This window comes from Cucurbita pepo, chromosome LG06, assembly GCF_002806865.2.
Source record: "Cucurbita pepo subsp. pepo cultivar mu-cu-16 chromosome LG06, ASM280686v2, whole genome shotgun sequence".
NCBI classification, from domain to species: domain Eukaryota; kingdom Viridiplantae; phylum Streptophyta; class Magnoliopsida; order Cucurbitales; family Cucurbitaceae; genus Cucurbita; species Cucurbita pepo.
The window spans coordinates 6932941-6947433 of NC_036643.1; the positions used below are offsets into that span (position 1 = coordinate 6932941).

Genomic DNA, 14493 nt, shown 5'->3' on the forward strand with positions numbered 1-14493 from the left:
TTACAAACACAATGGGAGGTGCAGGGAATTGAACCCTATGCATCTCGCATATGAAGCGAGCGCTCTACCATATTAAAATAAAGGTCCNAATAGAAGAGAAAGAGAGAACTAATGTCGTGTGTTGATTTTCAATCACGTGCGATCTCATAAATCATGAGCTTGAAATTTCTTTCATGGTATCGAAAGGTTTTCTAGTTTTCAAAAAAGATTTATAAATCAAAAATACGAATTTTCTGGTGAAATTGGTCTCCCTTAATTCGACTATAAAGAGAAGAATATATAGTAAAAATATNGAACGTCCATGACGAGGTAAGTAGCCATTTTGGACTCTTCCTAAGAAGTACTAGTACNCAAGGTGCTATCCAAACATGCGTGAATACTATAGAAAATTTTGGGTAGCATCAAGACGTTCACGTTATGGACAAAGACGTAAGACACATACTTTTTTGCACTGAAGAGTGTCGTGGANGGTAAGTAGCCATTTTGGACTCTTCCTAGAGTCATAATCCAAGGATCAAAGTTCTAAAGATAGATCATGATAATAACTCAGAAGAGTTCTATAACAGAACTAAAATGTCCACGTATTTACAAACACAATGGGAGGTGCAGGGAATTGGACCCTATGCATCTCGCATATGAAGCGAGCGCTCTACCATATTAAAATAAAGGTCCCGAACGTCCATGACGAGGTAAGTAGCCATTTTGGACTCTTCCTAAGAAGTACTAGTACAAATTGCTTGGATCTTTGTATAAACCTTAAACCAAGTATGAATTAAAGGAATGTGAAAGAAAAACTCCAAGAACCGTGAGTTAATGCTCCGAACCAATCAAATTTGGCAGCAGAGTTAATATTGTGTTGAGTCAAGTGTGATAGGCTAGAATCTTAAAACAAATATAATGGAGGTGCACGGAATTGAACCTCGTGCCTCTCGCATGCGAAGCAAACGCTCCACCATATGAACTACACCCCTTTTATAGNGCTTGACACTAGCTTAGCATTGAGATATTGTGACACACAAGTCTCAACACGAGCAAATTTCTAGTTTAAAATTTTAATTCAAGGAATTTTTTTTTTTAGAATCTTAGGAGCAAAATTTTAAAATGCCATAGAAGAGAAAAATTCTTAGAAAATCTCTCCTAACTAAAAATGGTAGNTGAATTAAAGGAATGTGAAAGAAAAATACCTAGAATCGTGATTTAAGGCTCCGAACCGATCAAGTTTCTCAGGATTTAAGTAACGTTAAAATAACTTACTAAATGAACTCTANTAAAATGGTAGAAAAATGAAAGAAAATTCAAAGTCAACCCTCAGGGTTGAGGGTTATTTTGGTCATTTTAGTGCCGCTTTGTTAATGAGGTACATGAAAGNATTTAAGGCTCCGAACCGATCAAGTTTCTCAGGATTTAAGTAACGTTAAAATAACTTACTAAATGAACTCTACTGCCTATGAATTTTTAATACGAGCATAATATGACATGTTAGAAGTTTATATGATATTTGATGGTCATTGGATAAGGTTAATTCGCTAAACCAATTAACAGTGTAAAATGACCATAATGCACCTAAGGAAATTTACCTATGATTCATGATCTAGATGACCTCCAAATTCTATGAAACTTTGTATTAAACCTAGATGTGAGTTTAAACTATGTCATTTGGAATGCATGAAACCATTGCATAGGTTCAGACTGTGTCACTTGAAATGTATGAAGTCTTGGACGTAGGTTAACATTGTGTCGCTTGGAACGTATGAGCCTTGGACTCAAGATGTCACGTTCATGACTAGAGGGAGTGTCTTCGAGAATAAGACAACAATCAAGGACTAGAAAAAGGATCAAGATTCAAGTTCTGAAGATAAGAACCTAAAATAACAGTACCAAGACCCTTAGCCCAGAACTAAGGTTGAGACCTCATACTCCAAGGAGCAAAGTCTTAAACATAGATCATGATAAGAACATACAAGTCAAGAACAGAACTAAAGAGTCCAAGTACTTACAACCTCTTTGCCCTATGGCCTAAGTGAGCTACCCTCTGGCACCTACGTGTGTCACAGTGTGGGCGAGTGTGCCGAGATTAGTGTCTCGTGCAACTTCCTTTGAAATGGATTTTTTCAAGGACAGTATCGGGCGACACGGGTGTGCGGGTGTTGCGCTCCAGCCCGCGTGTTGGAGGTTGCTACATACACCCTCTATCCATAAATGACATGGCATGGGCACGGGAGGGCAATGCCTCGATAGAACCCGGATGGATGGTTGTTTGGCAAGTCTCGATGAGATGAGCGACACGCGGGCCCGTTCTCGATAGCATGACCAAGTGAGTTTTGATGGCCAACAACACCCTGAGACTCAGGATGGTATCAAGACATATTGGCCATGTCGATGGAGATCGAGATGACAAGATGAGACGCGATGGTGCATTGGGAGTCCTTGGCCCGAGTAGAGGCAAGGTCAAGGCGAATGACTTGGCCTAGTGTAGAGGTAAGTCGGTTGTGTCGCATACTATTGAACATGCACGCGCAGGCGGCGTGTGTGGTCGAACTAGCTTGGATTCTTCACAACCGATGTTCAATTGGCGAAGACAAACCTCGCCAAGGTCCGACGAAGCCACAAAGTCGGGGTGAAAAATATATATGGGGCTTAATTCCCCTTAAAGCTAGTCATGAGCGTGTCTAGATCATGATGCCGCGCGGTCAAGAATGTAGGACCATGGCAGTAAGAACAAGAAAAAAAAGAAAGTGTGTAATATACTAGAATCTTTGTACTCATTCCATTTGTTAATTACTTATGTATGGATAAAATAAATGTATTGAAAGATCAAATTTCTCATGTTAAAAAAACCCACTAAATGTACTCGGCTGCCTATCAATTTTTAATACCAAGCATAATACGAGTTTATATGAAAAATTTGGTGGACATTGAATAAGGTTAATTAGCTAAACCAATTTTAGCTAAACCAATTACCAATTAACGGTGTAAAATTTAGCCAAATGCTAAGAAACCTTATAGTAAACCTAGATCCGAATTATCAATTGAAATGCATGAAGACTTGAACATAGGATGTCAAATAATTGTGTAATAAGCTAGAATCTTTGTACCCATCTTATGTGATCCTTAATATTTCAAGGATTAGAACCTAAGAATTCAAAGGAATTGAACTCTGTGCCTCTCGCATGCGAAGCGAGCTCTCTACCATACGAGCTACACCCCCTTTTATAAAATAAAGGTACCAAACGTCCTTGAGGAGGTAAGAAGTCATTTTGGACTCTTCTCAAGAAGTACTTGTAGAACTTGCTTCAATCTTTTTATAAACCTTAAACCAAGTATGAATTAAGTTATATGAAAGAAAAACACCAAGAACGGTGAGTTAAGGCTTCAAACCGACTAAATTGCTCGTGATTTAAGCAACATTAAAATAACCCACTAAATGAACTCTGCTGCCTATGACTTTTTAATACCGAGCATAATATGACATGTTAAGAGTTTAAATGAAATTTGGTAGGTGATTGGATAAGATTAATTAGCTAAACCAAGTAACGGTGTAAAATGAACATAATGCACCTAAGAAAATTTACCATTGGTTCATGATCTAGACGACTGCTTAATGCTATGAAATTTTGTATTAAACCTATATACGAGTTTAGACTATGTCGCTTGTAACGCATGAAGTCATGACATAGGTTTAGACTGTGTCGGTTGAAATGCATGAAGCCTTGAACGTAGGTTCAGACTGTGTTGCTTGGAACGTATGAAGCCTTGTTCACAGAATGTCAGGTTCATGACTAGTACCATAAATACTAGGGGGAGTTTCTTGGAGAACAATACAACGATCAAGGACTAGAACAAGGATTAAGATCCAAATTCTTAAGAAAAGAACACAGAACAATAGTACCAAGACCCTTCGATCGAAACTAAGGTTAGAGACCTCATAATTTAAGGATCAAAGTTCTATAGATCACGATAAGAACTCACAAGTTAAAGATAAGAACTAAAGAGTCCAAATAATTACAACATGAACAAGAAAAGAAATAGTTTTATAGGCTAGAATCTTTATACTCATTCATTAATTTCATGTTTTAATTATATATGAATGTATAAAATAAATGTATTGTAAATTATAAAATTATAAACGTATAAAATTTACCCTCCTATCGAGTCATCTGATCCTTACAATAATAAGTATTTGAACCTAAAATTTCAAAACAAACAAAATGGAGTTGCACGAAATTGAACCATGTGCTTCTCCATACAAAGAGAACGCTTTACCATATGAGCTACACCCTCTTTATAAAACAAATGTCCCGAACAGGTCCATGACGAGGTAAGTAGCCATTTTGGACTCTTCATAATCAATGCTTGTAGAAATTGCATGTATCTTTGTATAAACATTAAACCAAGTATGAATTAAAGGAAAGAGAAACAGAGAATTATTGAACTCTGTGCCTCTTGCATGCAAAGCAAGTGCTCTACCATATGAGCTACACCCCTTTATAAAATATAAGTCTCGAACGTCCATGACGAGATAAGTAGCCATTTTGGACTCTTCATAATCAATGCTCGTAGAAATTACATGCATCAATTATGAATTAAAGGAAAGAAAAACACCATCAAATTGCTCATGAGGTCCTTTGGTTCATGATCTAGCTTAATATTAGAGGGAGTGTCTTGGAAATCCTTACAATTCCAAGAATTCGAGCCTAAGATTTCAAAACAAACACAATGGAGGTGCAGGAAATTGAACCCTGTGCCTCTCGCATGCGAAGCGAGTGCTCTACCATATGAGCTACACCCCCTTTATAGATAAAGGTCTTGAACGTCCATGACAAGGTAAGTAGTCATTTTAGACTCTTCATAATCAATGCTTGTAGAAATTGTATGTATCTTTGTATAAACCATAAACCAAGTATGAAATAAAGGAAAGAAAAATACCAAGAATCGTGATTGACCAAACTAATCAAATTGCACATTATTTAATATGATATGTTAAGAGTTTATATGAATTTTTGTGCTAAGTGGATAAAGTTAATTAATATTTGGTCCTTTGGTTCATGATCTAGCTTAATATTAGAGGGAGTGTCTTGGAGATCCTTACACTTCCAAGGATTTGAACCTACGATTTCAAAACAAACACACAATGGAGGAGGTGAACCTTGTTCCTCTTGCATGCGAAGCGAGCAATCTACCATATGAACTACACCCCCTTTATAGTATAAAGGTCTCGAACGTCCATGATGAGGTAAGTAGCCATTTAGAACTCTTCTTAAGAAGTACTTGTAGAAATTGCTTGGATCCTTGTATAAACATTAAACCTAGTAAGAATTAAAAGAATGTGAAAGAAAAGCACCAATAACCGTGAGTTAAGGCTTTGAACCGATCAAATTTCTCGTGATTTAAGTAACATTAAAATAACTTACTAAATGAACTCCGCTGCCTATGAATTTTTAATATGAGCATAATATGACATGTTAAATGTTTATATGAAATTTGGTAGTCATTGGATAAGGTTAATTAGCTAAACCAAGTAACGGTGTAAAATGACCATAATGCACATAAGGAAATTTATCTTTGGTTCAAAATCAAGATGAGCTCCAAATACTATGAAACTTTTTATTAAACCTAGATTCGAGTTCAGACAACGCCGCTTTGAACGCATGAACCCATGGCATAGGTTCAAAATGTGTATAAAATGTGTCACTTGAAATATATGAAACTTGGACATTGGTTAACACTATATCGCTTCCACATGAGCTACACCCCTTTTATAAAATAAAGGTTTCGAACATTCATGATGAGGTAAGAAGCTCTGAAGATAAGATTCCAAAACAATAGTACCAAGACCCTTAACAAACACAATGGAGGTGCAGGGAATTGAACCCTGTGCCTCTCGCATGCAAAACGAGCACTCTACCATATGAGCTACACCCCCTTTATAAAATAAAGGTCCCAAACGTCCATGACGAGGTAAGTAGCGATTTTGGACTCTTCTTAAGAACTACTTGTAGAAATTGCTTGGATCTTTGTATAAACCTTAAACCAACTATGAATTAAAGGAATGTGAAAGAAAAACACCAAGAACCGTGAGTTAAGGCTCCGAACCAATTATATTGCTCATGATTTAAGTAACATTAAAATAACCCACTAAATGAACTCCGCTTCTATGAATTTTTAATACTGAGCATTATATGACATGCTAAGAGTTTATATGAAATTTTGTAGTTATTGGATAAGGTTAATTAGCTAAACCAAGTAACAGTGTAAAATGACTATAATGCACATAAGTAAATTTAACTTTGGTTCATGATCTAGAGGACCTCCAAATACTATGAAACTTTTTATTAAACCTAGATTCTAGTACAGACTATGTCGCTTGGAATGCATGAACCCATGGCATAGGTTCAAACTTTGTTACTTGAAATGTATGAAATCTTGGACGTAGGTTAACACTTTCAAACTTTGTTACTTGAAATGAATAAAATTTTGGACGTAGGTTAAGACTATCGGTTTGAATGTATGAAGCTTTGGACACAGGATGTTAGGTTCATGACTAGTACCATAAATACTAGACAATGATCAATGACTGAACAAGGATCAAGATCCAAGTTTTGAAGATAAGAAGCATAAAAAAAGTACCCAAACCCTTAGATCAAAACAGAATTGAACCTTGTGCCTCTTGTTTGCAAAGCGAGCGCTCTACCGTATGAGCTACAACCCCCTTACATAATAAAGGTCCTGAACGTCCATAACGAGGTAAGTAGCCATTTTGGACTCTTCTTAAGAAATACTTGTAGAAATTGCTTGGATATTTGTATAAACCTTAAATCAAGTATGAATTAAAGGAATATGAAAGGAAAATACCAAGAACCGTGAGTGAAGACTCCAAATCGATCAAATTGCTCGAGATTTAAGTAACGTTAAAATATCTCACTAAATGAACTCCGCTGCCTATGAATTTTGAATACTAAGCATAATATGACATGTTAAGATTATATATGAAATTTGGTTGTCATTGGATATGGTTAATTAGTTAAACCAAGTAACGGTGTAAAATAATCGTAATTCTCCTTAGGAAATTTACCTTCGGTTCATGATCTAGATAACCTCTGAATGCTATGAAATTTTTTATGAAACCTAGATACGGGGTCAGACTACGTCACTTAGAACGTATGAAGCTTTGGACGTAGTTTCAGACTGTGTTGCTTGGAGCGTATGATGCAGACTGTGTCACTTGGAACGTTTGAAGCGTTGGACACAAGTTGTCAAGTTCATGACTAGTACCATAAATCCTAGGGGGAGTGTCTGGGAGAATGAAACAAAAACAAAACAACCTAGAAAGTGACTAAGAACAAGACAACGATCAAAGAATATAACAAGGATCAAGATCCAAGTTTTGAAGACAAGAACCCAGAACAATAGTATTAAGACCCTTAGATCAGAACTAAGGTTGAGATCTTAGAACCTATTGACCAAAGTCCGTCTAAGTACACTTACAAACCAAGAAAACTAGTACTTAGACCCTTTAACCTAGAACTAAGGTTGACATCTTAGAATTCAAGGACCAAAGTCCGCATAAGTACCTACAACAAGAACAAGGAAAGAAAGAGTGTGACAGACTACTTATTGAGTACACCAACAAGAACAAGGAAAGAAAGAGTGTGGTAGGCAACTTACGGAGTAGATAATCGTACTTGTGGTACCTCTGGCATGCAAAGTGAGAGCTCTAGCATGTGAGACTCGAATCAAGACTAAAAAAACGAAAGAGAAAATAATTAAAAAAATAAAAAAATAAAAAAATAAAATCCGCTGAAATTTCAATTAGAAAAAAAAAAAGTGAACACCAAAATTAAATACAAAATTAAGTCCAATTATAAGACATGTTGTTCAAAATATTACAAACCGGGAAACCATTATAAAACAAAAATTTAAAAGCCTAAAAAATGTAAAAATGGGCTAGCACTCTAGAACAACCCCCACTATGACTACAAAACTCTTGAATGCTCCTTCACCTCGAGCAGCAGCCTATAAACACCTGAAAAAGAAAAGAGAAAGGGGTGAGTCTATTAATACTCAATAAGCAACCTACTCGTAGGCTTTCAACGCATACTTAACTTAGTAAGTATCACGGGCTTTACTCATTGTTCTAGGAAGTTTGGGCTTAAGTTTCAATGCTCTCTAAGCAACTGGATACACACAGGGGTCTATGTGAGTTTTCCATTCTTTCTTTTCTTCGACTTAAGTGGCTTGACTTGTTTATGCAGTGAATGATCAGTGTTCTAGGTTGAGGCAAGAACTCATAAGTTGCAAAACAGTATGGTTGGATCTGAATCTAAACAACAATTTGAGCATCATCCATGGGGCTACCTGAAAACTCTCCCACAGGACCATAAAGTCTTCAAAGTCTTGGGGAAGCCATCCCCTGTGTGCCGGTTAGCTACTAGGTCAACCGACACTCAGGGACGGGTTTACAGCACAAGGGTCCTATTTTAGGAGACCCTTGGTCATTTACACTAGGTTGGGGCACACGTTGTATGAACCTAACAAGCAACGCCTAGATCCAAGGTATGGAAACCAAAGTAGAGTCTCGACGATACAATACCGAAGTGGAAAGGGTAGTGAACAGCCATGTGACACTGTTCACACTACTATAGCTTAATGAGCTATCTTGATCATTCTTGGTTGACGTGGAGGCTTACGAGGTTCCTAAGGACTTTTAGGCAATTTAAATCTCATCTCTCGTTTCTAGGACACAGAGGTCAACGAGGTTCTTAGGGACCTTTGATCACCACTAATGATATTGAGGTCCAAGGTCTAATGGACACATTTTGAACTTGGTCAACGTGTATGTCACACTAGCTGTAGCGCCCTAATCTTAACTGAGTTCTCTCACGCATGTTTTTCTAGGGAGTTGCATCTATCGATCACCTAAGTGCAGCATCCATAATTTAAACTACACCTTTGTCATATCTGGGAGTTGAAAAGGTCTATTGGGTTCCTAAGGCGGCTAGGTAGCTTAACACGGTCTTCTAGCTCTAGGTTGTTCTATTTTGACTCCTTGAATATTTCTTAGTCTTGAAGCACTAGAGTCTAGATACTCTGACCGTCGCTCACGATCATAAAGTGCTCAGTCTATTGGAGACAACCAGACCTAGGTCATCATCTAGCCAACCTAACTCTAACGCCCTAGTTTTGTGCAGATAAACATGTTCTACAGAGAGAACACATAGTCAAACACCTTGAGCTAACATATACTATATCATGCAAACATACAAGCAAACAAGCTCAATTGGGAGATAGCATCCATCAATCCCTTATAGATAAGATCGCAATAGTCTATCTTTCTCTCTAACACAATGAAAAGCACGTAAAACAACATTCATAACAAATCTCTTCATAGGGGCGTTTTGATAATTTCTTACATCATGTTGGTCTTTTTGATATTTGTTTGTAAATATAACCTAAATTCGTTCTCATTTGTAATAAACTTGAACAACACTAAGTTGTAATCAGATTGTGTTTTGATTTATCTGTGATATTGTTTGCTTAAATTTGATTTAAATTTTACCGTATTTTTTTATTTTATTTTATTTTACTTTTATTTTATGTGCTTTTGTCTTTGTCTTTATAGTCGCAGTCTAATTTTCGAAACCTTGAAAATGAAGTCTTGACATTAGGAAATTGATTTAGCATGTTAGACTCTCATGCAAGGATATGAAACCAACATGTTGTCTAGTTTTCGATAATAAACATGATATTAACCAAAACGTAAGATACATGACAAAAGCGGTAAAATAGAAGAGAAAGAGAGAACTAATGTCGTGTGTTGATTTTCAGTCATGTGCGATCTTCTAAATCACGAGCTTGATAATTCTTTCATGGTATCGAAAGGTTTTCTAGTTTTTAAAAAAGATTTACAAATAAAAAATACGAATTTTCTCGTGAAATTTGTCTCCCTCAATTCAACTATAAAAAGAAGAATATATAGGAAAAATATGTGCATGGTCAAGGTGCTATTCCAAACATGCATGAATACTATAGAAAATTTTGGGTAGCATCAAGACGTTGACGTTATGGATAAAGACGTAAGACACATGCTTTTTTGCACTAAAGAGTGTCGTGGCGCCTTAAGGGGCGTTGAACTTGACACTAGCTTAGCATTGAGATATTGTGACACACAAGTCCCGCCACGAGTAAATTTCTAGTTTAAAATTTTAGATTAAGGAAGAAGCCAAAATTTAAAATGTGGTAGAAGAGAAAAATTCTTAGATAATCTTCTGTAACTAAAAATGGTATAAAATAAAAATGAAAGAAAATTCAAAGTCAACCTTCAACCGTTTAGGGTTATTTTGGTCATTTTTAGGTACATGAAAGTAACATAAACAAGAATTAATGAAGAAGGTTTAAGAAACAAGGGATAGAAAAAAGAAGAAAGAGGAAAAAAAAAATTGTTTAAAGTAGATAAGTGTCACCTGATCTTAGCCATTTAAGTTATTTTCAGTCAAAAAAATCCTTCAGAAATTTTTTTTTTCAAAAGATAGGAAATGAATCAGAGATGGAAGGAGGAGTAATAAATGAATACAATATATTTGACTATCATAAAAGGGCAAATATGATATTTATAGTAAGCGGAAATAGGAGTCAAGTATCTTACACGATATTTGCTTATAATAACGGTCAAATATGATACATATGATAAATCATAATTTAAGGCTAAATATCCCTAAGACCACCCTGCAAGCTGAGCATTGGACTTGAACGAACGTAAAACTTGGATCTGAAAAGTTAAAAGAGAGGTCTAGAAACACTTTTTCTGAAAATATCAGCAACTCGGAGATGGGAAGGTACATATTGTCTACTTTTCAGAAGAGAGTGGAAGAGACAACAAAGCTAATGGATTGCAGTTTTATGTATGTTGAGGTCTGAGTTAATCATAGAGTGACTAGAAACACTACTGTCGACTCTAGAGCCACCCCCAACTCCATGACGAAGACCAAAGCAAAATGATTGAATCCTTTGGCATCTAGATGCATGAAAGATGAAGATAATCAATTTGACTGCTTTACCCGTCTTAGGAGTTGCGAAAAGAACTCCCATTAAGTTGGGGACTTGGATTGGACAAACTGACTTTGCGATAGTCAAGATGGACGAATTCGACATCGTGTTAAGGACAAACTTCCTACTAGAACACAAAGTTATTCCCATGCCCCTAGCAAAAAGCTTGGTAATAACGGGGTCGAACCCGATAATTATCCAGAAAAACACCCATTAGCCTAGAGGGATGAAAATGGTGTTAGCAGTACAGTTGAGAAAGGATCTAAGTCATGATGAGCATAAAGTTGCTACCATTATCGTATTTGGAGAGGAAAGCTTGAGTGAACGGGGTTGTAGTACATGATAATAAAAATGAAACAATGTTGTGACCTCATGCATTATTGTGTGTTCATGCATTGGGGATACCCCTTCTCCTTTTACGATAGTATGGATGCATACAGTACGAGGCAGGAAAACGATCATTATGTTTACCATAATGCTACCATGACGGTCACTATTCCTAATGGGTGTCTAGCATCAACAACTACTAGAGAATGCTTGCCCGATCTAAAAAAGGCCTAGGAGGTATGCAAACATACTGGTGGGTCCATATTCGCACATATAAACCATGTGTTGGAAAATTAAGTACACATCCAATTCCCCGCTTAGGATAGTCGCTGTAGAAAAATAGACTGATATGATAGGTTCCATTCATGATTCTATGTGTTTGCATTTAACCTCAACAAATGGGTCACTTACTGAGTATTTCTTAAAATACTCAAGTCACGTGCTACTTGTATTTCAGGTAAAGGCAAGACATCCTTGTACGACTAACGACGACATCGCAACTCGAGACCATTTTACATGTATGAGGTAGTCGCATTTATTTTCTTAGACTTAGGCTATAATAAGATGTTTTTAATTTAAATGTTTAATTATTTCAGTTAATTTATTGTTGTGTTGTTTTAATGATATTTTCGAACACGCAAATCCATGACATTGTTTTGATTAAGTTATTTCTAAAAAAAAAAAAAAAAAAATGATTACTTTATGAAATTAATATGACTCTAAATAAGTTTAAATCTAGGATTGTTACAAAATTACTCTTCTTATGTAAGTGGTGGAGTGAATGGAACCCGATGGCAAAGTAAGCACTCTACTGTATGAGCTAAACCCTATTTACACAACTTATATTATTCTAGGTTCATAAAAAAAAAAGACCATAGAGTCATAGAGGTGCAAGAACATGAATCTTGTGCCCTTAGCACCCAATATGAGCTAAGCAAAAACTTAACGAATTGTACCCTGTGCCCCCTATGCCTTGAGCTACACTCTATCAAGTGAGGGTGTCCTCATATAAAAAGTGAGTATAAACCCTATGCCTTCGGGATGCCAACTGTACCTTGATGCCTCTCACGTACAAAAGAGCTTTACCAAATAAGCTATACTGGATAGGTACGAACTCTCCTACTTTTCCTTTTTATTATTAAATTCAATGATTTTATTGAAGAATTTAGGGGTTCGAATTTCTTGATGTGGTAGGAGAGAAAAATGTTTAAATTTACACCGGGACCAAAGAAAATATAAAATAAAATGATAGAAAAAATCAAAGTCAACCCGATAGGAATTAGACATTTTTGCACTTTCTCCGATTTAGGAATGTGTAACGACCCTAGATTTCTACTTACCTAGAGTCGTTACCATCATCATAGCATAATCATTTCTATGCATAAATTAGCATTTAAACTTCTTCATAAAACATTAACTCGATCTTAAAACACTATCATGGACTTACGTATTCGAAAACATGTTTAAAACGACAAAATGAAAGACTAAATAAAATAAATAAATATTTAAATTAAAAACCTCATATTCTAGCCTAAGTCTAAGAAAATAAATGCATCTACTCTATGCATGTGTCATGGTCTCGAATTGCAATGTCGTCATCATTGGTACAGTGATGCCTTGCCTTTACCTTAAATAGAATTTGCATTTGGCTGAAGTATTTTAAGAAATACTTAGTAAGTGACCCACGAAGTTAGTGAGGTTAAATGCAAACCCATACAATTTCATGAATGAAACCTATCATAAGAGTCTATTTTCTTATGGCGGCTATCCTAACGGACAATTTGGATGTGTACTTAATTTTTTTTACACACGGTTCACACATGTGAGTATGGACCCACCAATTGATTTACACACCTCCTAGTCCTCTTTCTAGTCGGGCGAGCATTCTGTGGTATCTGTTGATGCAAGACACTCGTTAGGAATAGTGACCCGGTATTATGATAAACATAATGAGCGTTACCCTGCCTAGTAGCATACGCGTCCATAATATATTGAAGAAGAAGGGGTATCCCCCATTGCATGAGCGCACAATAATGCATGAGGTCCCAACATTTTTTCATTTTCATTATCATTTAGTGCAACCCAGCGCATCTTCCTTCATATCATATCATTTTGTTATATCATTTTTCATATCGTTTATCATATCATTTATCATATCATTTATCATATCTTTCATGCATATGTCGAGGTTGTATTTCATGCTAGCTCGTCGTTTTGCATGTCAATCATATCATTAAATTTGGCATGTTAAGATTATATATGAAATTTGGTGGTTATTGGATTAGGTTAATTAGCTAAACCAAACAACGATGTAAAATGACTACAATGCCCCTAAGANGTATGGACCCACCAATTGATTTACACACCTCCTAGTCCTCTTTCTAGTCGGGCGAGCATTCTGTGGTATCTGTTGATGCAAGACACTCGTTAGGAATAGTGACCCGGTATTATGATAAACATAATGAGCGTTACCCTGCCTAGTAGCATACGCGTCCATAATATATTGAAGAAGAAGGGGTATCCCCCATTGCATGAGCGCACAATAATGCATGAGGTCCCAACATTTTTTCATTTTCATTATCATTTAGTGCAACCCAGCGCATCTTCCTTCATATCATATCATTTTGTTATATCATTTTTCATATCGTTTATCATATCATTTATCATATCATTTATCATATCTTTCATGCATATGTCGAGGTTGTATTTCATGCTAGCTCGTCGTTTTGCATGTCAATCATATCATTAAATTTGGCATGTTAAGATTATATATGAAATTTGGTGGTTATTGGATTAGGTTAATTAGCTAAACCAAACAACGATGTAAAATGACTACAATGCCCCTAAGAAAATTTACCATAAAGAAATTTATCGTAAGGTTCAAACTATGTTTTATTTCTCATGAAAATTTTATCAAGAACATAACTAAAGAGTGTAAGTACTTACAACAAGAACAAGAAAAAGAGAGTGCGGCTAAGTACTTACTCTTTTGTTTTAAATAAAATGACAATTACTTATGTATGTATAAAATAAATTTATTATTGAGGTGCACGGAATTGCACCATGTGCCTCTCGCATGCAGCAAACACTCTACCATATAAGCTACACTCCCTTTATAAAGGT

At 36.0% G+C, this 14493-nt stretch overlaps 1 non-coding gene across 1 annotated transcript; it reads right to left on the minus strand.

Moving 5' to 3' along the window:
- Nucleotides 1–5850: 5850 nt before the first annotated feature.
- TRNAA-UGC lies at nucleotides 5851–5923 on the minus strand. Its single transcript has one exon. It is a non-coding gene; the product is annotated as a tRNA-Ala (tRNA).
- Nucleotides 5924–14493: the final 8570 nt, after the last annotated feature.